Source organism: Panthera leo, chromosome A1, assembly GCF_018350215.1.
Source record: "Panthera leo isolate Ple1 chromosome A1, P.leo_Ple1_pat1.1, whole genome shotgun sequence".
Classification (NCBI taxonomy): domain Eukaryota; kingdom Metazoa; phylum Chordata; class Mammalia; order Carnivora; family Felidae; genus Panthera; species Panthera leo.
In genome coordinates this window covers 51,330,050-51,355,029 of record NC_056679.1, presented here as the reverse complement: position 1 = coordinate 51,355,029, position 24,980 = coordinate 51,330,050, and the positions used below count along the sequence as shown (strand labels likewise).

The 24,980-nt window shown below is 37.6% G+C and overlaps 1 protein-coding gene across 1 annotated transcript in view; it reads right to left on the bottom strand.

Moving 5' to 3' along the window:
* The window catches only part of SCEL (sciellin), a 207,738-nt gene that overhangs the window by 168,734 nt on the left and 14,024 nt on the right, over positions 1-24,980 (bottom strand). The window contains exon 4 of the mRNA XM_042928400.1: positions 6,761-6,864. The gene's annotated coding sequence lies outside the window, so the exon portion shown is untranslated. The remainder of the gene's footprint in view (positions 1-6,760; positions 6,865-24,980) is intronic.

Below are 24,980 nucleotides of genomic sequence, written 5' to 3'. Positions count from 1 at the left end.
GGAGTCATTCGCACTGGACTTCTAGTCATTTAGATTCTAATGACGTGTTTGTTATAACTGTGATATTTTTTCGTAGTGCTGTTGTAAGGCTTAAAGTGGGCTAATGTATGTAACATCACAGTGTGTCTGTATCCTGTATCCAGTGTATCATGGTACCCTGATACAGAGTAAACATTGGCCTCAACTCCTTCAATCCCTTCTTTCCAAGGCATCTTCAGCATTTTTTTCTCTCTCCTCATTAGTGCCCATCAATATTCAGGCATGCGCTCATAGCTCCTATCTTTTGAATAATCCCTTTGCCCTTGCATCTATCTCTATTTGTCTCTGTTTCTCTGTGTCTCCCTCAAAACTAAGCTTCTGGAGAAAAACAAAAACAAAAACAAACAGACAAACAAAAACTCACCCCACCCTATCACCAATTGACCTATCACAATTTGGTTATGGAAACTGCTCTCACAAAAGGCACAACTCACTTGTCAAAAACGAAGAGCCATTCAGATCCCTTCTCTCCTACTTCTTCACAGCATTCAACATTCTTGAGCACTTGCTTCTTAAATTCCATTCTTCTGTATTTTTACATTTTTTTTTATTTTTTATTTTAGTTGGGGGAGGGACAGAGGGATAGAGAAAGAGAGAGACGGGGGCAGGGGGTGGAATCAAGCAGGCTTCAAGCTCAGCATGGAGCCCGACATGGGGCTCGATCCCGTGATCCTGGGATCATGACCTAAGCCGAAATCAAGAGTTGGATGCCCAACTGACTGAGCCACCCAGGAGCCCTTGGATTTTTTGATGCCACAGTCACCAGGTTCCTCTCCTACCAGTCTGGCCACTCCTTCTCACTCCCCATTGTTGCCTTTTCCTCTTTCACCTGATTTTTAAATGTTGAAATTCCTCAACAAGGCTGAAGGTCAGTTTTTGAACTTCTCTGTCTTCATTCTTTATGTATCCTCATCTGTTCCTATGCTTTAAATCTATCTGTATTACAACTCTCAAATTAATGGCCTCCAGATTTATATCTCAGCTCCACATCTATGTATCCAAATGTCTACTTGACATGTCCACTTGGATATCATACAGACATCACAAACTTAACGTGTCTAAAACATAACTCTTGCTCTCCCCTCACCCCGGCCCCAACCAACACACTCCTATTCCAATCTTCTTCTTCTTGGCAAATGACACCTCCATTCATCCAGAAAATAGCAAGCCTCTCCCTCAACTGCTGTGGCCAATCCATTACTAAGTCCTGCCAGTCTTCTCTCTAGATTACCTTTTGATTCCATCTCTTTCTTTCCATCTCCATTTCCTTCACTCTGTTCTTTCCTTCTTTTCATCTCTCACCTGAAATGTTTTTTTCTTCCAATTTGCACAATTCCAATTCATTCTTAGAATTCGTATTATATCCTAGAATAATTTAAAAATTAAATTTGATTATATCACTCCTCAGCAAATAGAAATACATTTGTCTTTTCCATGGCCCATTCAGAATAATCTAGCCTCTGCTGCTTCTAAATCTTCATCTCATCTTAGTTTCTTATCCCTTGCCATGCCCTAGGCATATGGTCTTTTCCTACCCTTCCTGTTTGCCAAGATTTTTCCTACCCCTGTACCTATGCACAACCTGTTTCCTCTAGATGGGCTATTTTCCCCATCCCCTTCACCTGCTACTCCTTGTAACTCTTCAGGTTTTCATTCAAATACTCCCTGATCCACCAACCTAAATTAGACCCTCCCCCATTTTTTCCTGAACTCTGTTCTTTTCTTTCATACCATCTAACACAATTTGTAATTATATACCTGTACATGTGATTATCTATAATATATATCTATAATTATATAAAGCACATATTTAATATGTACATGATATATTGTATACAATAATATATAATATATATATCTGATATATATAAATATATATATAACATGCAGATACACAGACAGATAGACAAAGATATGTCTATAATTATATAGCTGTGCATGTGATTGTTTCCCCAACTAGACAGCAGGGATTATACATGTTTTCCTTGCTATTGTATATCCCACCCCAGCGCAGTGCCTGTCACAGTATGCATACAATAAATATTTGTTTCATGAAAGAATATCATTACTTAGTAGTAGTAACACAAATATTTATATAGTATAGACCTAAATCCCTTTTCTGAGTCCCTTATAGTCAGAGGTGTTTGGGAATTCAGAAATGCTCTGATTTTTGTGCACATATCACATTATGGAACACTCCTGGCAGGCTCTAGGGCAGCATGTGTAGTCAAACATTAATATTTCCACCGTTCAATGTACAAATATTTATAATAAGTAGAACTAGTTAAAACTCTAGCTACATCAGGTCATCTCCAATAATATCATCAATGAAGTTGTAAAAACAAAGTCTGAGTTTTCAGAAGAGTTTGGATTTGGGGAATTGTCCATGAAAGACTGAGGAACTATCTTTGCCATGATATCTGGGTTTCATAGGAAGTGCCCACAGAAGAGCTCACTTTCACCATGTGAAAAAGCACTTGACATTTACTCAGACTGACCCAAAATAAATTCAAACCGTTCATGAGGAAATAACTGATTCCGAATGGACTCCAATCACACAGACTTTCCACCATGAAATTCATTGTCACTGACATAACCATCTCCTGGGAGCACTTGAAACTCTACATTTTGCAATAGATTTGGGAGAAAAAGATAATTATAAGGAATCTTGTCCAAAGCCAGGGTCACTGCTGCCCAAGATGCATTTAACGATAAAAGTTCTGCCTCACCTGTCCTTGCCCCTGCTGCCACTCATGACTTAACAGGACTTCTCTGCTAAAACCTTTCCTGAAACTTCCAAGTGTGTTTGTGCTTACATTACAAATGCTTTCACCTTTAAATTCAGTACAAAATTACAGGTTATTGGTTATTCTTTGTAAAGGTTATTTTACTCTAAATTAGTTTGTCTATAAAAGAATTAAGAATTTATGAAAGGCGCGCCTGGGTGGCTCAGTTGATTAAGCGTCTGACTTTGGCTCAGATCATCATCTCACGAGCCCCACATCAAGGCTCCATGCTGAAAGTGTGGAGCCTGCTTGGGATTCTCTCATTCTTTTGCTCTCTGCCCCTTCCCCACTTGCACTTTCTCTCACTCTCAAAAAATAAACTCTAAAAAAAATTAAAAAAAGAATTTATGAAAAATTTCTATCAAAACTTAATAACAAACTCAACATTAAAAAGGTCTTATTTAGGGGGGCACCTGCATGGCTCAGTCAGTTAAGTGTCCAACTTCAGCTCAGGTCATGATCTCATGGTTTGTGAGTTTAAGCCCCACGAGTTCAAGCCCTGTGAGTTCAAGCTCCACATCAGGCTCTGTGCAGATAGCTCAGAGCCTGGAGCCTGCTTCAGATTCTGTGTTTCATTTTCTCTCTGCCCCTCCCCCCAGTTGTGCTCTGTCTCTCAAAAATAAATAAATGTTAAAAAAAAAACCTTTTTTTTTTTTAAAAAAAAAAAAGGTCCTGGGGCGCCTGGGTGGCACAGTCGGTTAAGCGTCCGACTTCAGCCAGGTCACGATCTCGCGGTCCGTGAGTTCGAGCCCCGCGTCAGGCTCTGGGCTGATGGCTCGGAGCCTGGAGCCTGTTTCCGATTCTGTGTCTCCCTCTCTCTCTGCCCCTCCCCCGTTCATGCTCTGTCTCTCTCTGTCCCAAAAATAAATAAAAAACGTTGAAAAAAAATTTAAAAAAAAAAAAAAAAAAAGGTCCTATTTAAGGTGCTTATATTTGGTCAAAAATATGTCTAGGTGCTTGGTGTCCTCTTTTATCTTTCACCACCAGCCTAGGGTGGGGGTAAGTCCTATTCTAAAACAAATATCATGCAAGTTTTTAGATGAGAAATTGAATTTTAAAACACTTTATAGAGGGGCGCCTGGGTGGCTTGGTCGGTTGGGTGGCCGACATCGGCTCAGGTCATGATCTCCCGGTCTGTGAGTTCGAGCCCCGCGTCGGGCTCTGGGCTGACAGCTCAGAGCCTGGAGCCTGTTTCAGATTCTGTGTCTCCCTCTCTCTCTGACCCTCCCCTGTTCATGCTCTGTCTCTCTCTGTCTCAAAAATAAATAATGTTAAAAAAAATTTAAAAAAAACACTTTATAGATTATTATAACTTTACTTTTAAAAAATGGAAAAATCATTCTCACTTTTGTACTATTGGCGTGAAACTTTGACAAATAAAGGTATTCATGAGAGTTATTATAACAAAATAGAAAAATAAACAACTTTTCAGGCATTATTAGCTTACTTTAAGCACCATAAAAAGGTAAAAGAACATTAAGATTTGGTCAAATATTCATAGGGGAACAAGAAGCATATCATCAATAACTGGGGTTCCCAGTTAAAATAAGAAAATATTTTATAAGCATCTTTTACTTGATGCCAAAATGTCCATTTTAAAATGTGTTCACTAAGTAGACATGGTAATATCACATCTTTTATATAAACTGTCATATGTATAATTTTCCAAAAGGCAACTTTCCAATATGGTAGCATTATTTTTCTTCATTTACTGTCCATATTTGTAGTTGTAAAACACATGGAAGATGCAACTTAAATATAATTCTAATTTTATCTGAATTCAGAGCCACAAAGATTGTCTCAGAGCTGATGGCTACCAAAAGAGACATCCTAAAATGAGTCAAAAAGCCATTGGCGACATTTTATTCACACTTAAAGCAGCAGAGACACAGAATTTTGGAGAAATAGGACTTACGCCCCTCTTAAATTAGGACAAGGGGTAAACATGAAAATGCAGTTGAAGTCATTTAAAAAATTCTTTTTCTTAAACAATTTTTTGACTGGGATAAAAGAGACATAACATAACATTTCTACTTTAACCACGTTTAAGTTTACAGTGCTATAGCTTCAGGATGTTCACATTGTTGTGTAACCCTCACCACCGTCCATCTGCAGAACTTGTTCATCTTCCTAAATTGACACTCTGTACTCATTAAACACCAGCTCCCCAATCGCCACTCCTCCAGCCCTTGACAACCACCATTCTACTTTCTGTCTCTATGAATCGGACTATCCTAGGTACTTTGCCTAAGTGAAATCATACAACGTCTGTCCTTTTGTGACTGGCTTATTTCACTTAGCATAATGTCCTCAAGGTTCACCCATGTTGTAGCATGTGTCACAGTTTCTTTCCTTTTTAAGGCTGAATAATATTCCACGTTTGTATAGATCACATTTGTTCCTTCATTCATCTGTTGATGGACATTTGCGTTACTTCTGCCTTTTGGCCATTGTGAATTATGCCACCTAAGCTCTTTTTTTAAAACACATAAAATATGGGCTAGAAAAATTTCCCAACAAGATAAAACCGACACTCTTTCTTTAAGAGAAGTCCATTTAGTCAGGGAAGAAACTCCACTTTTTTCAGTGATACTACAATTACCTTTCAAAAGTTAAGCATTGTTTCAGTAGATGAAAAGTAAACGGTCCTCTTAACTACCTTCCCTCCAAATCACGAAGCTCAGTTTTAGAGCTTATGTAATATACAGATTGTAAGAAAACACTCTCCTGTTGTTATCAGATTTGTGCCATTGAAAAGTGGCAATCATTGGCCAAATTCACTAAGTTAGTAACAAGAACAGAGAATAAATCCTCATCTCCTAATTTTCCAAGGAGTTAAATGTATAACTCTGTGAATACATGTAAGCTTCAGAATCACAACAGTCCAACTACTAGGTAGATTCTAGGATGAATTTAGGTCTATCTTAACCACCACATAAGGAGGTTTATCATGAAGACTTCGCCTTATGGTCTATTATAATGAAGTTTTGAAAGACAAACTCCCCAAAATTTCTCATAAAAGGTATAATATGGAAGACACCTTACAGATTATCTTGGGCAATCCCTCATTTTACATCAGGCCAAGAAACAGTACTTTCCTATCCTTGCCAGTTGCTTTAAATCATTTTAGGAATAAAGAGAGACGAATTAGTAACATGCTGTGTGTTATGAATGTCTTCCTTTTGTGTCTAAAAGTAAGATTCTAGCATAATTTGATGGTTTTCAAGGCAGCATACTAGTGTTTTAATTTCATATTTTCAGGCGCAGAGCCGGAGTACCATGAATTTGTGTTTCCTTGAAAGAATCCAAACCTTTCATCTCAGAGACTGCTATTAAAGTGGATGTGTTTATCAAAGGCCAGATCTGTTGATAGCTCTCCTGACTGAATGCTTCTTGGAGATGAACTTTTCAAATGGGAGGATCATCACACAGCTCAGTAATACATACAATTACCTTCCCACAAATCTAGCGCTGTTTCTTAGATGAAAATTATACTGCCTTTCTCACATTCGCCTTTCCTCCTAATCACTGTCTTAAGGTTGCCACTCAATGCGATTTCATCGTGAAGGAATAGAGGAATAACTTTGGGGTTTCATATTAAAAAGAAATCATAATAAAAACTCCACTGTTGCTACTAAATTTGTGCCACTCAAAGGTGACAGCCTTGTCATCTGTTTAAAAATTTTGTGCTCAGTCTCTCCAACAATGTCACATAAAAAGTCAGCTACAGGGAAAAAAATTCATTTCCCTTTTTGTCGAATAAAGGATTCAATCATTGCAGTGAAAGCTGAACAGCGATTTCTTGCTTTAAAGGGGAGAAAGTTCTCTCTTTACAATTCTAAACTTAAAAAACCAATAAATTGGGAAAATTATTATCTATAATTGCAAACAAGTTCTTTTTTTTCATACATGGTTTCATTGAGCCTATACATTACCTTCGGGATCTTGCATGAGTTCATTTCATTGACAGAACATAAATTGTGCCCAGAAAGCCAAAAGCAGAGGCATCTCAAAAACAGGGTTCTCAGAGCTTCCAGTCCTGCAACACAGGGGAGAGCATAAAGAGTGAAAATAAATGCTGCTGATACATAGATAGACACATAGATACATAGATAGATAGGGAGAAATCAGCACTTATTTTCACATTTTTTGTTGTTTTCTTTTCCTTTTTTTCTATTTTTGAATTTTTTATTTGCGTATAGTTGACACAGTGTCACGTTAGTTTCAGATGTACAGCACAGCGATTCAACTTCTCTAGATGTTATGCCATGCTCACCGCAAGTGTAGGTACCACTTCTACCCATACAATGCTATTACAATACCATTGACTGTATTCTCTGTGCTGTGTCTTTTATTCCCATGACATATTTATTCCATAACTGGAGGCCCACTTGTTTGCACCCATTTTGCCCATTTCCCCTATCCTCCTCCCCTGAGAAAGACAAATATCATATGACTTCACTCAGGTAGAATCTAAAAAACAAAACACATATTTATAGCAGCGCTATCAACAATAGCCAGGTTATGGAAAGAGCCCAAATGTCTATCGACTGATGAATGGATAAAGAAGATGTGATATTTTGATATATATATATATATATATATATATATATATATATATATATATATTTATTTATATATAAACCAACACTCCTCAAGCAACCCTCAGTTTGTTCTCTGTATTTAAGAGTCTCTTATGGTTTGCTACCCTCTCTGTTTTTATTTTTGTTTCCCTTATTTGTGTGTGTGTGTGTATGTGTGTGTGTGTGTGTATATATATATTACTTGGTGATCAAAAAGAATGAAATCTTGCTGTTTGCAGCAACATGGCTGGAACTAGAGTGTATTATGTTAAGTGAAATTAGTCAGTCAGACAAAGACAAATACCATATGACTTCAATCATATGTGGAATTTAAGAAACAAAACAGATGAACATAGGGGAAGGGAAACAAAACTAAGAGAAAACAGAGAAGGAGGCAAACCATAAGAGACTCTTAAAGGTAGAGAACAAATGGAGGGTTGCTGGAGGGGTGTTGGTGGGGGATGGGCATTAAGGAGGGCACTTGCTGAGATGAGCACTGGGTGTTATATGTAAATTCTCCTTCTGAAACCATTGTTACACTATATGTTAACTAACTCGGACTTAAATTTAAAAATTTAAAAAATAAAAATAAAATTTAAAAACAAAAGGCAATCACAAAGATAAAAATTAAAAACACATTAATAAAATAAAAGCAGAATCAGATCCTATAAATGCAAAGAACAAACTTATGGCTGCCCATTTCCACATTGTTTCATGCTCTCCCCTGCATATATGGAGAGAGAGAGAACCATATATAGAACACATTCGTGTAAGACACATACACGCATCTGCCAGGTTGGTATACACAGACACACTTCCCGCTTATCAACTGTGCTTGCCAGAGGCCACACCATTCCATGCTTCCTGCATGGAATCATCTCTACGTTCTTCCATGGAGATGGTTATAACACTGCTTCATGAAAGGTCACTCCTTACTTTACTCGTGCACCCTCTTCTTAATGTTGTCACAGTTATCCAACAATGCATAGTTTAAACAAACAAAAAATAAATAAATAAACAAGCCAGTGAGGCCTGGCAATCCCATTTCCCATTTACGAATTAGATGAAGAAGGCTTTCTTCCTAAGAGTTGGTCTAGAGCAGCCAGCTGGCTTGCATTTTAAAAGGCAGTTTCAGCATGTGCTCTTGTGTTAGCATCTAAGCAGTTTCTTATTTGGCAACATTTCTTGAATATCCACACTAAAGGGAAACAAAGGAAAACCTCAGACATTTCCCTGGATGAACATACATCCTAGTTAGTTTCCTGAGCATTTATTGAGCAGCAGAAACTTTACATATGTGTGTGAACATTACTAAAATAAATCTGCAAGGTAAATATGAAAGGGTGGACCTACGCCAGCTGACTCCATCTTGTTCTCTGTCCTCCACCTTGACCACTCCTCCTCCCCTTGAGTAACTTCCCGATCAAAACACAACCGGTGACCTGCCTAACAGGACTCAGACCCTTCCCCAGCCAATCGGCTGAGGCCACAGCCATTACCTCACCAACTGCCCCTAGGCCCCAATAAAACCTTTGTCCTTTTGAAACTCTCTCTCTCTCCCCAGTATCTCACCGCTGAGTCGGTGCAGGTAGGGGATTGAGCTCGAGCTAGCTCGAATAAAGGCTCTTTTGCTTTTGCATCGGACTCGGCTCCCTGGTGGTCTTTGGGGATCACGAATTCTGGGCATAACAAATATTATCCTGATTTCTCCAATAAAATAAAATTAAAAGGAGAAACTGTATATCTTAACAAAACCCAAACTCCAATCAACTATTTCAACGTGTATTGTAATTGCTAACCTCCTTTGTTCCATATACAAACTTAAGGAAGTGACATTTACCTCCATTTCCCAATGAAATACCTTTGCTTGCAATGTTTAAAGTCTGAATGTCCTCTACTAACAAAATTTGAATCACCATTATTTAATTTTCTAGTACGAATCTTGCTCCCACAGGCTGCTAATTCTCTCTTCTGTGCATGATCTCTTTCTCCTAGTAAACTATGGATTCTTCAAGGACAGGAGTGACGTTTTATTTCTATGAACACACAGGGACTGGCAGACTATATGATGTTTATTGACGCTTTACTGTATCTTATAAATCACCTCAGTAGAATAATAATTATATCATTGCTGTCATTACAGGCCATGCTTTCGTATTTCCAAGAAATATTTCCAATATAAATATTTCCAATATATATATTTCCAATATATAATATTTCCAAGAAAATATAACAGACCTTTCCTCTAATCTTTTTTGGGGAAAAAAGAAAATGAAGCACAAAAACAGAAGGACAAAAGTTGGGAAATATTATAGCACACAAAACAGTATTCATATGTCATTACTAAAATGAGCCAGTGTGTGAAACTATTTGTAAAAGTGACAAAATATAAGGTGACATTTTGCAGAGTCTAGCTCATTTTTAGCTAAGATGTGTATTACCTGCCTACATGCACACATTAAGAATTCATTCTGGCCTATAATGCAATATACTCTTCTGTGAAAATATTACATCAGGTACTGTTCTACTGGACTTAGGGCAGAGAAGGTCAGCAAGAATTTGGGCCAAGATTTGGAGATTCAGAGTCTAGGTTAGATGCAGCTACCATTTCAACCTGGTTTTTTAAGAGCCCAGTAGGTCTATAATAAGCAGAATAACATTCCCCCAACCCCACCCAATATATTCACATCTTAATCCCTGGAATGTGGGAATGTATTGTTTCACATGGCAAAAGTGATTTCTAAGACAGGATTAAATCAAGGATCTGGAGCTGGGGAGATCATCCTGGCCTATCTGGGTGGGCCCAATGTAATCACAAGGTCCTTCTAAGTGAAAAGAGGGAGGCAAGAGTGAAAGAGTCAGAGAAGGGGCTTTGATGAGGGAAATAAAGTCAGAGTAAAGAGCATGAAAGACCTGACTGGCCACTGCTGGCTTTGACAGTGAGAAGCCACCACAGAAGGAGTGCAAGGTGGCCTGTAGACGTGGGGAAAGACAAGGAGCAGTTCTCTCCTAGAGTCTCTAAAAGGAACACAGGAACACAGCCCTGATGACACATTGATTTTAGCCCAATGAGGCCATTCCAGCCTTCTGACCTCCAGAAATATAGACAATAAAATTATATTGCTTTAAGTCACTAAATTTGTGGTTATAGCAGCAACAAGAACCTAATACAAGGTCACTAAGGCCTCAGAACTCTGGTCCTAATATTCAATAATCCCATTGCAATTTTCACATGGAAAGAATTACTGCACAATTCATACCTGAAGGAAGATAATGTGGAATGGAAGGAAGGAAGGAAGGAAGGAAGGAAGGGAGGAAGGAAGGAAGAAAGGAAGGATCTACTTCAGCAAGTTCACAAAAAAACACCAGGGTTTCACAAAAACTCAAAATTTGGGGCATTTTGTAGAAACGTGGTACTGAGAGGAGAAATGTTATGAAGCAGACAAGTTGAGAAAATCCAGGCAAGACAATGAGCTTGGGTTTCCCAAGGACAAAGATAAAATGGAAAGAATTTCAAATTAATGAATAAAAAACATGATTGGATGTTTTTGAACATCATGGATGGGAAAAACCAAGCTAGAGAGCATATTCTCATGTGCCTTTGATGGAGGAGTCTCATTATGTGCACAGGGCACTGCCTGGGCAGTGGAGAGCACAAGGGAAACACACCTGCTCATTGAGTGCATGAAGCCCTGCTGCTCAGGGCTGGGGCCAAATTCTTCCTCCCAGAGGCAAAAGCTGTTTTCTGATCTAATAAATAGTACCCCCTGGTGAGCCCTAGAGACAAAGAGGGCTCCAGTCCATTCCAGTTTGAGTGAGCACAGAGAAGGCAAGCAGAGTTAAGATTAATAGCTTAGTCAGCACTTCTTCAGTACTCCAACCTTCACCCTAGCAACACTCACTCAGAGCCAACTTGGGGCTCAGAGCCAGGAAAGTCAGATCTTCATTCCCTGTGGCAAATTCAAGCAAGGAGATAAGCAGTGTTGCAACACTGTACAGACTTAGAAGAAAGACAAATGGGGACTGTTACTTGTATCTCGTGACTTTGGCTAGACCAAACTTTTTTTAAGCACATTTTTAAAAATTGGGATTATTTTGAGTGCAGGCTAAGGAAATTTTATGAAGTGAACAAAATGTTTTTGATTCTCTCACACCACTTCTTGGCGTCTTCTGCCCTCTTGCCTTGCTCAGCTCAGAGAGGCTCTCCTTGCATTATGCTTCCTGTGTCAAATCTTATTCTAAAGGTTGCCCCTCCTCAGGAGTAAGGGCTCTGTTAATTCCCAGCTGTTTGGAAATGCTCTGCTCCCCAACTCCCCCCACTGTGCTGTAACTGTTAACAGCCTAAAGTGTTCCTCCTCAGGGTATCCTGCCCTTTAATGTGGAGTGCATGGAGACCTTTCTGTGGTCTCAAGAAATGCAACTTAGCACCCAAGATTTTCACCCAAAAGGCTTCCAATCAGCTGAAGTCTTATTGTAAATTTGATAATGGCCACTCCTCTGGAAGTCCTGTCCACGTGAATGTGACACTCCAAGAGCCAGACAGAGAGAATCATAGCATGCAGAGATCAAATCCTGTGCTCCAAGATTATCTCCATTGGCTTGCAAATTAACAGGATGATTGGAGGAAGTGCAAACTGCTCTAGTGTTTTTTTTTTTCCTGTATACAAGGTTCAATTTTGGAAGATCCAACAAAGGCACCCAAAGGTGCATCATGCTTTTGTAAAGTTAATACTTCCCTGCTTGCAAAGATGTTCTTTTGTCCTTGGAAAGGAGTCTAATTGAATTTCATTGGATTATGAACTGATCTCCCAAGGATATTATTTTTAGTCTCCTTTGGAGACTTCAGTATATTCTACAACAGAACCACCAAACGCTTAATAGATTGCATGCAGATTTTCTTGTTGCTGTTTTGTTTTGTTTTTAGAAAGTGATACTGTTTTCAAAAAGATACAAACTTGTAAATGCTGCTGCAACATATAATGTTATGCTGATCCAAGACATACCAATTAATAGGAAATTCACTCTGGGTAATAATTCCTGTAATATAAACAGTATCATCTTCCTTATAGCCATTAGTATAGCAATGGCCCATGTGGTCTGAGGCTGACTCTCCAAGCCCTGGGAAGAGGTTCGTTAGTGAAATAGGGTTGTTTAGTTTGTCAATATATCTAAGGTGGTTACATAGTAATCATTTTTATGACTACAAGCACTAGAAAGACTATTTTAAAATCACAACTGGGGAAAGATAAAAATACAGACTGTTATCAATGTGGTTGTGACCTGTCATTTTAGATCTATTCTTTTGTTGGTTGCCACTAGCAACAAGCAGATCAAGCTGAAGAAATTTTAATCAAATAAATATTGCTCTTTACCTCCCTGATCATATACTCTGTTGCACTGAAAAGTAGGCAAGTTGAATAGAAATCAATAATCTGAGATATGAATACCTTGGATGGGACTTTTATGTATCCTAAGACAACAGTCATCAGTCATAAAGATTAGATTCTTAGAGCTATGAAAAATAACCTCCATTGAGCTCAGGAGCATCTTTTTGCTCTGCAGCATATGGGACAGTGAGATTGGCTTCTCTAGCCCTCATAAACAGCGGCAGAGATAAAATTAAATACACACTATTTGAACCAGAAATTGATCTGAGCTCTAACATTGCTGACTGCAATCCTGAGGTTGTTTTTTCTTTTCTTTTTTTTCTTTTAAGTAAACTCTACACCCAGTGTGGGGCTTGAACTCATGACCCGGAGATCAAGAGTCATATGCTCTACTGACTAAGCCAGCCAGGCACCCCCTGAGGGTTTTGATAATTAGAATACAGTGAAAATAGAAGGCACTTTGAAAGAAAACCTTAATAACAGAAAGTCTTAAGAGTACAAAAGTGATATAACTGAAGCTACTCTTAACTGAGCATTAATTATGCCATGCACTGTGCTAAATGTTTACATAACTCATTTAATCATTACATGTCTACAGATACAATCTTCTTTTCCTTTTTTTACACATTGCGAAATAGAAACTCAAAGAGGTTAAATAATTAGCCTAAAGTCAGATGGCCAATGAATGGCAAAAGAGAGTAAGTCTTGTTCTATGCTTCAAAAGCCTTGCTCTCTCCCATCTGCCACACCGGCTCTCTGACTATGCAAACACTACTAGTCACTCACAGCTTATTGTATTACAGGTCAAGGAGGGGAGAACACAGACAGTCTCTATGTGCCAGCACTTTACATACATTATTTCCTCTAAAGCACACTGTAACCTTGTGGAGTAGGCATTAAAAATATTGACATTCAAACCCCTCAAGGGACACAGTCAAGATTACAGAAATACTAGTATTTGAACCACATCTGTCTGAGTCAGACATATTCTTTCAGCTCTCTCCATCCCACCTCTACAAAGTGGAGCCCTTAAATAATGCCGGTATTTGAGGATTGAACAAAAATCATTTTAGGTGAGGCTGTTTTACTGGCTGTAGTTATGCTTCAGAGAATAATATCAGTACTGTGGCATAGCCAAATCCATATATGTCACAAGTTTCTGGGTAACAATGTTCTATGTTTTCTAGTTTTTAGTAGAGGTCACAAATCTCCTTTAAACACTTTGGGCGGGGGTGTTTGTTTTGACTTGCAAAGAAAGAAAAAGAAAGGAAAGAAAGAAAGACAAAGAAAGAAAGAAAGAAAGAAAGAAAGAAAGAAAGAAAGAAAGAAAGAAAGAAAAGAAAGGAGGGAGGGAGGGAGGGAGGGAGGACATGATGAAGCAAAATAATGTTATGGTGAAATGACATAATAAAATGCAATTGCTTATGCATGAATAACCTATTCAACTTTTATTGAGTCTTATGAATGTCACTTAAGAAAAGAAACTAAACAAAAAATCCAAATTCAAATAGAAACTAACACCATTCATTGATCAAATTGTCATTTTCCATAGACCAAATTGTAACTTACACTCTTACAAATGTAAATTCGCAAATACCATGAAAAATGTACATGGCATTTGTAAGTTTTAACAGCATGTTAAGTGGAAATGAGAATATGTATCCCTCTCTTCTAGACAGTACTCTCTTGAAGACCCTGTAATAAGACCAAATCCAGCCCTGAGGGCTCCCTGTCTTGAATGGAATCTACATTAATTTGCATATTGCTGTGACCCGGCAAAGGTAATAGTGAGAAATCAGGAAGAGGCCTTGTCAAGAGTGCTGAATGGCAAAGAAAGAAATTGGAGGCATAGAAAAGTGGCAGACACTTCCTTTATTTTGAGCAAGATAAGATTATACTCATATTTTAAATTTCAAAATGCTGTTAAAAAATAACACATGCCTCACAACACTATGGTAGAACAACAGTGACCAGGTGTTTTTTTTTACAAAGACCTAATGACATTCTGTCCCTTGGACCAATCATCCTTCCATTGGCATCCCCAGACCACTCAGCTTCTTCCACTCTGAGTTGTGGCTTTGCTAAATTTCTCTATCATTTTTCTTTAATTCCACTGATTTGTAGTCTTTATTATTCTTTCCCTCTATTTTAACCTTCCTTTGCTTTTTGTTTTCAAACTTCTTTTTTTTTTTTTGTCTATTTATTTATTTATTTTGAGAGAGCAAGAGAGAGAGAGAGAGGGAGAGAGAGAGAGAGAGAGAGAGAGAGAGCAAGGGAGGGGCAGCGAGAGAGGGAGACAGACAATCCCAAGCAGGCTTCATGCTGTCAGCACAGAGCCTGACGTGGGACTTGATCTCATGAACCATGAGATCATGACCTGAGCCAAAATCAACAGTCAGTCACTTAACCAACTAAGCCACCCAGGCACCCCTTATTTTCAACTTTCTTAAGATGGAACCTTAGATCATTGATTTTAGACCTTTCTTCTTTCCTTAAATAAGCATTTTAAGGATTAAATTTCTAAGTGCTGCTTGTGCTACATCCCACAAATTGTGATATGCTGTCATTTTGTTATCATTTAGTTTGAAATATTTTCCCATTTATCTTATTCTTTCCTTGATCCACAGATTACTAAAAGTTGTTCAGTTTCCAAAATTTGAGGTTTTTTTATTTCCAGTTTGTTAGGTTTAGAAAACGTACTTTGTATGGTTTTAATCCTCTCAGATTTATTGAGGCTTGTTTTATAGCCTAGCATTATCATCATGTACATTTTTAAAGAATACATACTTTGCAGCTGCTGGGTATAGGGTTCTATAAACATCAGTTACATTCTGATTGTTCACATCATCTATGTTCTTACTGAGTTCTTTGTCTAGTTGCTTTCTCAATTAGTGAGAGAGAAGTACTGAAATCTCCAGATCTGATTGTGGAATCGTCTACTTCTCCCTTTGATTCTATTGATTTTGCTTCATGTGTTTGGAGGCTCTATAACGAGTCATTGTGGTATAGTGGAATATAAATATTTGGGCTTTGTCTTTGGTTCCTGGCACAGAACTCCTAAAACCTCTGGAATTCCCTATCTTGTTTATGCTTATGAGATGACCCGTGAGAGGGACCTAGATAGCTTTGGGATCAGGGCTGGTCGCCAGAAAAGCCACCCAAGTGATTAGAGACAGACAGGGAACCTGGAGATTGAGATTGATCAGCAACGGCCAATGATTTAATCAATAATGCTTACATAATAAAATTGTCATTTAAAAACTCTAAAAGACTGGGTTTGGGGAACTTCTAGGTTGGTGACTTCATCAGGGGGCTAGGAGGGTGGTGTGCCCAGAGAGGCATGTAAGTTTTGCATACCTTCCCCCTATACCTTGCCCTAGACATTGCTTCCATTTGTCTGTGCTAGAGTTGTATCCTATGTAATGAACCCTTAATTGTAAACTGCTTTCCTGAGTACTGGGATTCATTTGAGTGAATTACTGAATCTGAGGGAAGGCTGTGCGAACCCCAGACCCTGTGGTCAGTATGGCAGCTTCTGTAGGTCTCCTGGGGACCCCATTTGTGGCAGGTGTCTGAAGTGAGTGCAAACTGTGGGACTCAGACCTTAATTTGTGGGGTCTGCACTAAGTCCAGGTAGTCTCAGAATTCAATCGAATTGAACTGTAGGACACCTACTTGGTGTCAGAGAATTGGAGAATTCGTTGGTGTCAGGGGAAAAAACTATACAGGCATATAAATATCTATAATTGTTAGGGTTTCTTGTTGAATTGAATTTTTTCTAATTATGAAGTATTCCTATTTATCTCTCATAATACTCTTTGTCCTGTAGTCTCTTTTATATGACAGTTGTATGTGTATCTTTCTATATCCTTATACTTAAAGTGGATCTCTTGTAGACAATACACAATTGGATCTGGCTTTTCTTTTTAATCCATTTGACCTTCTCTGTGTCCATTATTGTCTAGTAGAACTTTCTGTGATGGTGGAAATGTTCCATATCAGCACAATCCAATATGATAGCCACACATGGCTATTAAGCATTTGAAATATGACTGGTGTAACTAAGAAACTGAATTTTTAATTATATTTCATTTTCATTAATTTAAATTTCAATAGCCTCATGTGGTAGTGGCAGTCATATTACACAAGGCAGGTTTAGTTTATTAATTTTTAAGGTAATTGCTGATATGGTTGGATATGGGTCTACCATTTTGCTAATTTTCTGTTTTGTGTTCCTCTTGGACAATTTCTACTGGTCTATCTCCAAGTTGTGTGACACTTTACTTTGTCATATGAGTTTTAACTTCTCTGCACACTCCATTCCTCTCCATCATTTGGAAGCACACACCCAACATTCAGTATTCAGTTCAATGATTTGAACTGTGCACACTTCTCTCTCCTGGTACCCTTAACCTTACTTTTAGGTGATAGCCGTGTCTCTCCCTCCTAGCTGTCTATGTCTCATTCATCCTTGATCATTCTAACACTGATTTTTTCTCCTAAAACTGTATTGATTCGTTTTTATAAATCATTTTGTAAATCTCATGAAAAGATCCACTAGAGGTAAAACTATTCCCTAGATTAGAACTTTTCTCTGCCATGGACTGGACAGATGTTAATAACGCTATTCTCGGCTTCATCTGACTGAAAAAGTTATGAAAGAATTGCCTCAGAAAAACCCCTAACAACAGCACATCCTTTGTCAAGACAGTGCCTTGTTGTTATTAGATTGAATTGAAATCCACATCAATGGAAATAATTTAATCAACTAAAGGGATTCTGGATTCTAGCAAAGAAGAGAATGCAGGATTCTCTCAGAGGTTGTGAATTTGGCAGCAAAAAATTTGATATTCACTAAGGAGATAAAACCACCTGCTGATTTTCACTGCATTGAACTAGAAGGATAAATTTAATAGACCACTTGGCATGGTCGCTGAACATCAGCAGGTATATCAGAAAGAACAAAGGCTCTGAAGCAAAACAACCTGGTTCTGAATCCCAGATCTTCTGTTTACTAGTTGTGCAGTCTTTGAGATGTTCCTTAATCACTCTGAGATTCTGCTTTATCTATAAAACATGAAAATTGATACTTAATTGTTTTAAGTACTTAAAATTATATATATATATTTATTTTCTATTGAGGTATAATTAATATTCAGTGTTACATGGGGGTTTCAGTTGCACAATACATTGATTCAACAACTCTATACATTACTCTGCGTTCATCATGACTAAGTGTACTCTTAATCCCTTTTATCTATTTCACTCATACCCCCAACTACCTCCTCGCTGGTAACCACCAGTTTGTTCTCTGTATTTAAGGGTCTGTTTTTTCATTTGCCTTTTTTCTTTGTTTTGTTTCTTAAGTTCCACATACGAGTGAAAGCATATGGTATTTGTCTTTCTCTGACTTACTTCACTTAGCATTATACCCTCTAGGTCCATCCATATTGTTGCAAATGGCAAGATCTCATTCTTTTTTATGGATGAGTAATATTCTGTCATGTATATACACCACACATCTTTATCCATTCATTAATTGATGAACACTTGTATTGCTTCCGTATCTTGGCTATTGTAAATAATGCTGCAATAAATATAGGGATGCATACATCTTTTTTTAATTAGTATTTTTGGTTTCTTTGGGTAAATATCCAGTAGTGGAGTTGCTGGATCATATGGTAATTCTATTTTTAATCTTTTGAAGAATCTGTACTGTTTTCTGCAGTGGCTTCACCAGTTTGCTTTCTCACCAACAGTCTACAGGGTTCCTTTTTCTTCACATCTTCACCAACATTTGTTATTTCTTGTCTATTTGATTCTAGCCATTTTGACAGGTGTAAGGTAATATCTCATTGTGGTTTTGATTTGCTTTAATTTGTGCCATTGTTATAAGTACTTAAAATTACATATATAAAGTTCCTGAGAGATAAAATTTGCATTGAACAAAAAGAAAACATTAATATCATTTTATAAGAATTATCATTATTATTTTTATATATAATATACATATAGTCCAGTTCATTGGAAATAATTTAGGGTATATTAAGGCTAATTTGATGGCAATTATTCTGGCAATATATTCTGCTTTGCACAAATGCAAAAATCTCCAAAGTTTTACTTTATTGGAGGTATTCCTAGGACTTATAAATCAACCTAGATGAAGGGAATTTCAGACAAAGAATGATTCTCCGGGATCACATGTCAACAGTAGAAAAAGCAGTCACTTACCAAGCACTAAGCATGTGCCAGTCACTGTGCTAAATACTTTACATGAATTATCTAACTTAATCCTTACAATAACCATTGGAGGTAGGGGCTATTGCAAAAGAAGATAGCAAAGCCTTTGAGAGGTTAAAGGACTTGCCCAAGCTCATCCAGTTAGATACAAAGCTGTGATTCAAAATCACATTTCTAAAGCCCTTACCCTTTAAACTTTCTTTTTTTTTAAAAAATGTATGTACCTATTTTTGAGGGGGAGAGTTCACTCACGTGTGAGTGGGGGAGGAGCAGAGAGAGAGGGAGACAGAATCCTGAGCAAACTCTGCAGGCAGAGCCCAATGTGAGGCTGGAACTCACAAACCTGTGAGATCATAATCTGTGAGATCATGACCTGAGTCAAAATCAAGAGTTGGATGCCTAACTAACTGAGCCCTTACCCTTTAAACGCTCAATACTGTTTTCCAGATGACCCAAATCCTCTGTTCTCTATTCTTGCTACACCTGGAGGTCAACCCAGGGTTCTATCTACTTACCAGTAAAGGCAATAGTAAAACCAATATGAACCAGAAAAGAAAATGGCTTGATATCAGGAAACCACATCATTTTAAAGGTGCTACAAATTAATGTTTCTAATAAGGCAGGGGTCAATAAATATTACTAAGCATGAGCAGTCCTCCACTAAGTTTAGCCTTCTTCCAAACACTTTGTTATGTATTTCCCTAGTGTTCACAAGGGGTCTCCTGACACAGCTGTCCTCGCACCTGTTTACTGATGGAGACAGCAGAGCCTGCTCCTATTCAGGGACACTGCTCACACAAAAGAGTCAGTCACCCTTAGAGCTACTGAAGGTATAAGTTCTTTTCTCCATCATAAGAATTCCTTCCACTTTGTTGCTTCAGCTTAATACAATGGCAAACTTGAATATAAAAGAAAAGATGAAGGGGGTGCCTGGCTGGCTCTGTCAGTAGAGCGTGTGACTCTCAATCTCAGGGTCCTGAGTTCAAGCCCCAAGTTGGGCATGGAGGCTACTTAAAAAACAGAAAGATGAGGATTAATGGGAGCTACAACAGATACTGAGATCCATCCACAGAGACTACATTTCCAAGTGCATTAGGGGACTGGAAACCATTGTTCTAACCTGAGGATTCACAGGCTGAATTGAAGCATTCTCTACTCCCCGTATGTTCAAAATTGAAAACAGTTCTGTGGTCCTTATTAAAAATAAATACAAATATTCTTAAAAGGCACATTATATCAGAGCTATAATCAAAGCAAAAGAGGTTTTTAATTGGCCTTTCCATTGGTCAAGAAAGGAATGTTGGCTTTAATTTCTTAATTTTTGAAGTGTGTGCCTAAGTGACATGAATTGAAGTTTTAAGATTTAAGTTTTAATAAACTCCTCTTAATAAACTATTACTACAATGATCATTTGCAATTAATCAGAGCTGTTCAGAGAGCCACTGATCCCAACAGAATTCCTGTGTCTCTTGCTATGAATCAGGTTGCCCCTAAATTCCCACTTAGCACAGAAAAAAAGCTGTGTGTATGTGTGTGTGTGTGTGTGTGTGTACATACATCAGAAAGAGAAAAAATAATTTCATGTTTTTAGACACTGGTTTTAGCTATTTTTTTCTAGTGGCTCACCTAAAACAAAATATGAAAAATGTCACAAGCAAATCAGTAGAAAATTCAAAAAATGTTCCAATACTAAAATACACAGTTTCAGGGCTCAATATTATTGGTTTACAAAATCTGAAAATATCCTATAAAAATTGCTTCTAGATTATAGTATAAGGAGAGAAGGAACTAATCTAGCTAATGCACTTTCTTTGAATAATAAAGACTGACATGGAGATTTAATAAGGTATAAATCAATAGAATGCAATCATTTTACATCTTTTCAAACTAGGCAGACTAGTGTTTTCTTGATTAAGAAAGACAAAAAGACACTTGCCCTACCCCCACCACACCCCCCAAATCAAGGGAATGGTGAGGTAAACCCTGACTAAGGGAGCAAGTGGGCTTGGAAATCTAAGCTGTTTGCCTAGTTGGACTCCACTGCTCTCTGGAAGAATCTCTTTACAGGGCTAGGTCAAGTCAGGGAGAGCACATCTACCCAGTGGGTTCCTTGTCCTAAGTCCTAATTTATACACCTCGGGAGAGCACTTTTTCTAATTTATGAAAGGCCCTAAAGAGGCTGGCTGTGGTAGAATGAAAAAAGACATTTTTCATGATACACCTTTTCTTGGTTTCGATCTAAAATTGCTAGTGCTCAATTTCTTCATGCTTCATTCATTCAACAAGTCGTTATTGAGCCCCTTGGTTGTGCCAGCCACTGATACAAAAACCATAGCACCCGACCATAAGGATCTTTCAATCTAGGTACATGAAGACAAGTAACCAAAGATTACAATACACAGTTACTTTCAGCCTCTTGTGTGGACATGTTCCTAAAATTACCATGACTGTCAAACCTGAAACTGAAAAAATTAAGATCCAGCAGAAATAGTTGAAAAAGGATCTCACTTACACAACAAACCAGGTACCCCCATGTTAAAACCTGTTCCAACAACAAATATTTCCCTTGACTAATTTTATTCAATTATTCAGAATACACTGTTGCATCCCTGTGATCCAGGAAATTGTAGAATCTCCTACCAATTTCACAATTTCCGGGATAAGTCTAACACAAACTCCACAATTTTTTAGTATACAAACTGGGCAGATTCTATTCCCAAGTTTCTCATTTGTTAAATATGGGTCATAATAATGTTTATTTTATAATTGCTATGAGTGTTAAATGAGATCAATATAAAGTGACTGGTACATAATAAATATTCTCTATTTTCTACTTTTATTTTAAAGTTTGTAAATCTAATATTATTGGTGAGTTTGAATTTAATAGGTGGTTGTTTTGTTTTGTTTTGCATTTCTATTTTCCCCTGACTTATTTTCACAATTTCCAATAAACTTTTTATTTATCTCATGAGGCTTTCACAAGTATTGTGGTACTTTAGGGCTGATTTCCTGAATCTGAAGGGCATAGGATAATGGTAAATATATTAGTTCTGAAACTATACACTCCTGAGTTCAAACCAGCCTCTGCCACTCTCCAATCTAAATGTATGACAAGATGATCATCTTAGAATTTGTGTAAGGCACATTTCCTTCTCTCCCTGAAAAGCTACTGTTAAATTAATAGCATTTTGGTGTAGTGTTTTGAGGTTTGGGTGTTCTTTTGTTTTTCCTCATTTTATTTTTATGAACTATGGTACCTTGACATTTAGGAAACACAGTTTATTTAAACTCCTTAAGTTGCTGTTTCTTCATTTGTAAACCTATTTTACCCATAAACCTATTTCTTAAAGTTGATATAAGTAAATGAAATAATACATACATGGTGCCTGGAACAGTGCCTGCATGTAATAAATGATTTGTATATGGTAGCCATCAATAATTATATCCATGTTTTGTATTGAGAGGATGAAATATAAATAAGCCCTCTTTCAATAAACCATAAACTTATTCCCAGAAGGGTCTATAGAAACAAGAGTCATCCTCGCTTCCTTTTTAAAGGAAAACACACTAGAGGATTAGAGATCTCTAATTTTGTCTTTTGCATGTAAGTGGATCTTATATTAGAGATCTACATTTAGATCTCTAATTGCTGTAGTATGGTGGCTATTTTGAAAGGATGAGTAGAGTCCAAAGACAATTCACAGATCCGCCCCCTTGGAAATCACCTGTGGAAATTATCTTTGGGGAAGTGACTTATAGTATGTAAACTGGAGGATGAGCAGGAGTTACCCAGGTAAGCATAGGGAAAGCACTGGGGAAGACATCTTCAAGTAAGAGGAACAGGATGTGCCAAGTCCTGAAGGTAAGAAAGAGCCTGGTGTGTTTGAGACTCATCAATGCTCTTCATAATGTTGTACTATGTTTATAATACAAAAGTATATTTGACCATAAGTAATGAATGCATCTCTACCAAGATGAGGGGATTATTCCTAAATCACTGAACTTTAGATTCTTAAAGATTTCAGATATCAAATTAAAGCCTTTTATTTTTGAGATAAGGAAGCCAAAGTTTGGATGAATGAAAGAGGGGGCAAGACAGAGAAGGTAACTAACATGATGAGTACCTATTATGTATCAGGTAAGTGACATTGTGCACATGTAATAGATGAGGAGACTTGGGACATAGAGATTTAAATAATTCACTCAAAGCCATAACTTTAATAAGAGTAGAGCCAGAATTCAAATCCAGATTTACAATCCTCCAGATTCTAGGACTGTTTTCACTATACTCCCTGGAATTTGTGTGAGCATCTCCAGCTGTGAATTTATCTCCATAGTGGCATTATAATTATTTGTATGTTTATTTTTACACCAATCTGTAAGCTTCTTGGGAGTCTTTCTATTTGCAAGCACATTTCCTCGCAGATGAATGAATCCAAAAAGATATCAGAAGGATGGATGGATGGATGGATGGATGGATGGATGGATGGATGGATAAGCATTGAGGAGATTACTTGGATGGTTTTTTCTGAGGGTCTACCCAATTACCTTTCAAGCTTATTGTGATACCCTCAAATATACTTCTAAATCTAATTAATACCTACATTTCAAAAAGCCAATAAGTAATCTACCATAATTTTAAATTTAACAAATTTAAAACTCAATGAATAAAGTAATAAGTGGCAGATCCGGAAGAGAAGCCCCACATATTGAGTTCTTTGCAGACACAGTCTGTGACCCATATATCCTTTCATCCCTAATATCTGGACTCTGAGCACATTTGGCATGTATGTACTGAAAGTCTCATCAGTCAACAGTTCAGATTAGAATCATGTATGGTTACCTATCAAATAATAGAAGGAGTCCAATTCTGAAAATAACATTTTCTAGTGGACAAAAAATTCCAGACTGATCGCTAAAGTAAGAGGAAAACTAATGTTTTACCACACAAAAGACCTACATTTATTATCTTCATACTGATTTTCCAATGATGATTTCAGATATCACATTAAATGTCGATTATGGGCAGGAATGACATGGAACACATCTAACCACTGGTATATACAGATACCAACTAGTCAAAACAGATGCCATGGCCCAACGAAAGGATGCTCAATACATCAGAACAGCTATCAGTGTAAATAAGCATTTCAATGCACAGTGTAGAGCATGAATGTCAGCTCTGCTCATAGGTCTTTGGAGATAAGGAGCAGAGACATAGTTGATGAGGAACAGAGAGATTGATAACAGGAAAGAGGCTATAATGTAAAAGGAGAGAGGACAATTTCCAGAATTCACCCACATAATCCTTATCAGTCTTGTAGCAAGGTACAAGTTTGCTAGAAAGACTGAGGACGAATCAGATGTTTGCATATTTGGTACTGGATAACCTGAGTATTGACCTAGAGGTCCTGACAAAGGATGGAATTGGTCCAATGGTCTCGGGTTAAACTGACCTTCTAGGTGGAGATTATTACATGGTTCAGCTGTGGGGAAGAAGAAAAACACTCTGACTTTGAAAAGAATATCATTTTTGTTAGCAAGGCTGGCTTCCATTTTTCTTTTCTCCTTTTGTTCCTTTTCTGTCTGAATTAGCAGAAAACATTTTTATTGCTTGCAGTCAGAGAACAACTATTACATAAGATACTTTGCCTTATTATTGACACAATATCCTTATTAATTCTATCTAAGCTCACTAGCTCTTTGAACAACCAACTGCTTACTCATTTGGTGTTCATGTAATTTTTTGAGTTTAGCTGTAAAATATTTCAATGAAAAATAATGGACAAACACTGGCTCAGTAAGGTTCGGCCATGTAAGTAGTGGACTTTCCCCTCATGACTTTATATTGAATAGGCCATTGTCAGTTATTGACTAATGCCAAGTTCCAGTGCTCTCTCTCCACAGCCTCATCCTTTGGTTCATGCTGCTTTTTCTCTCAGAAA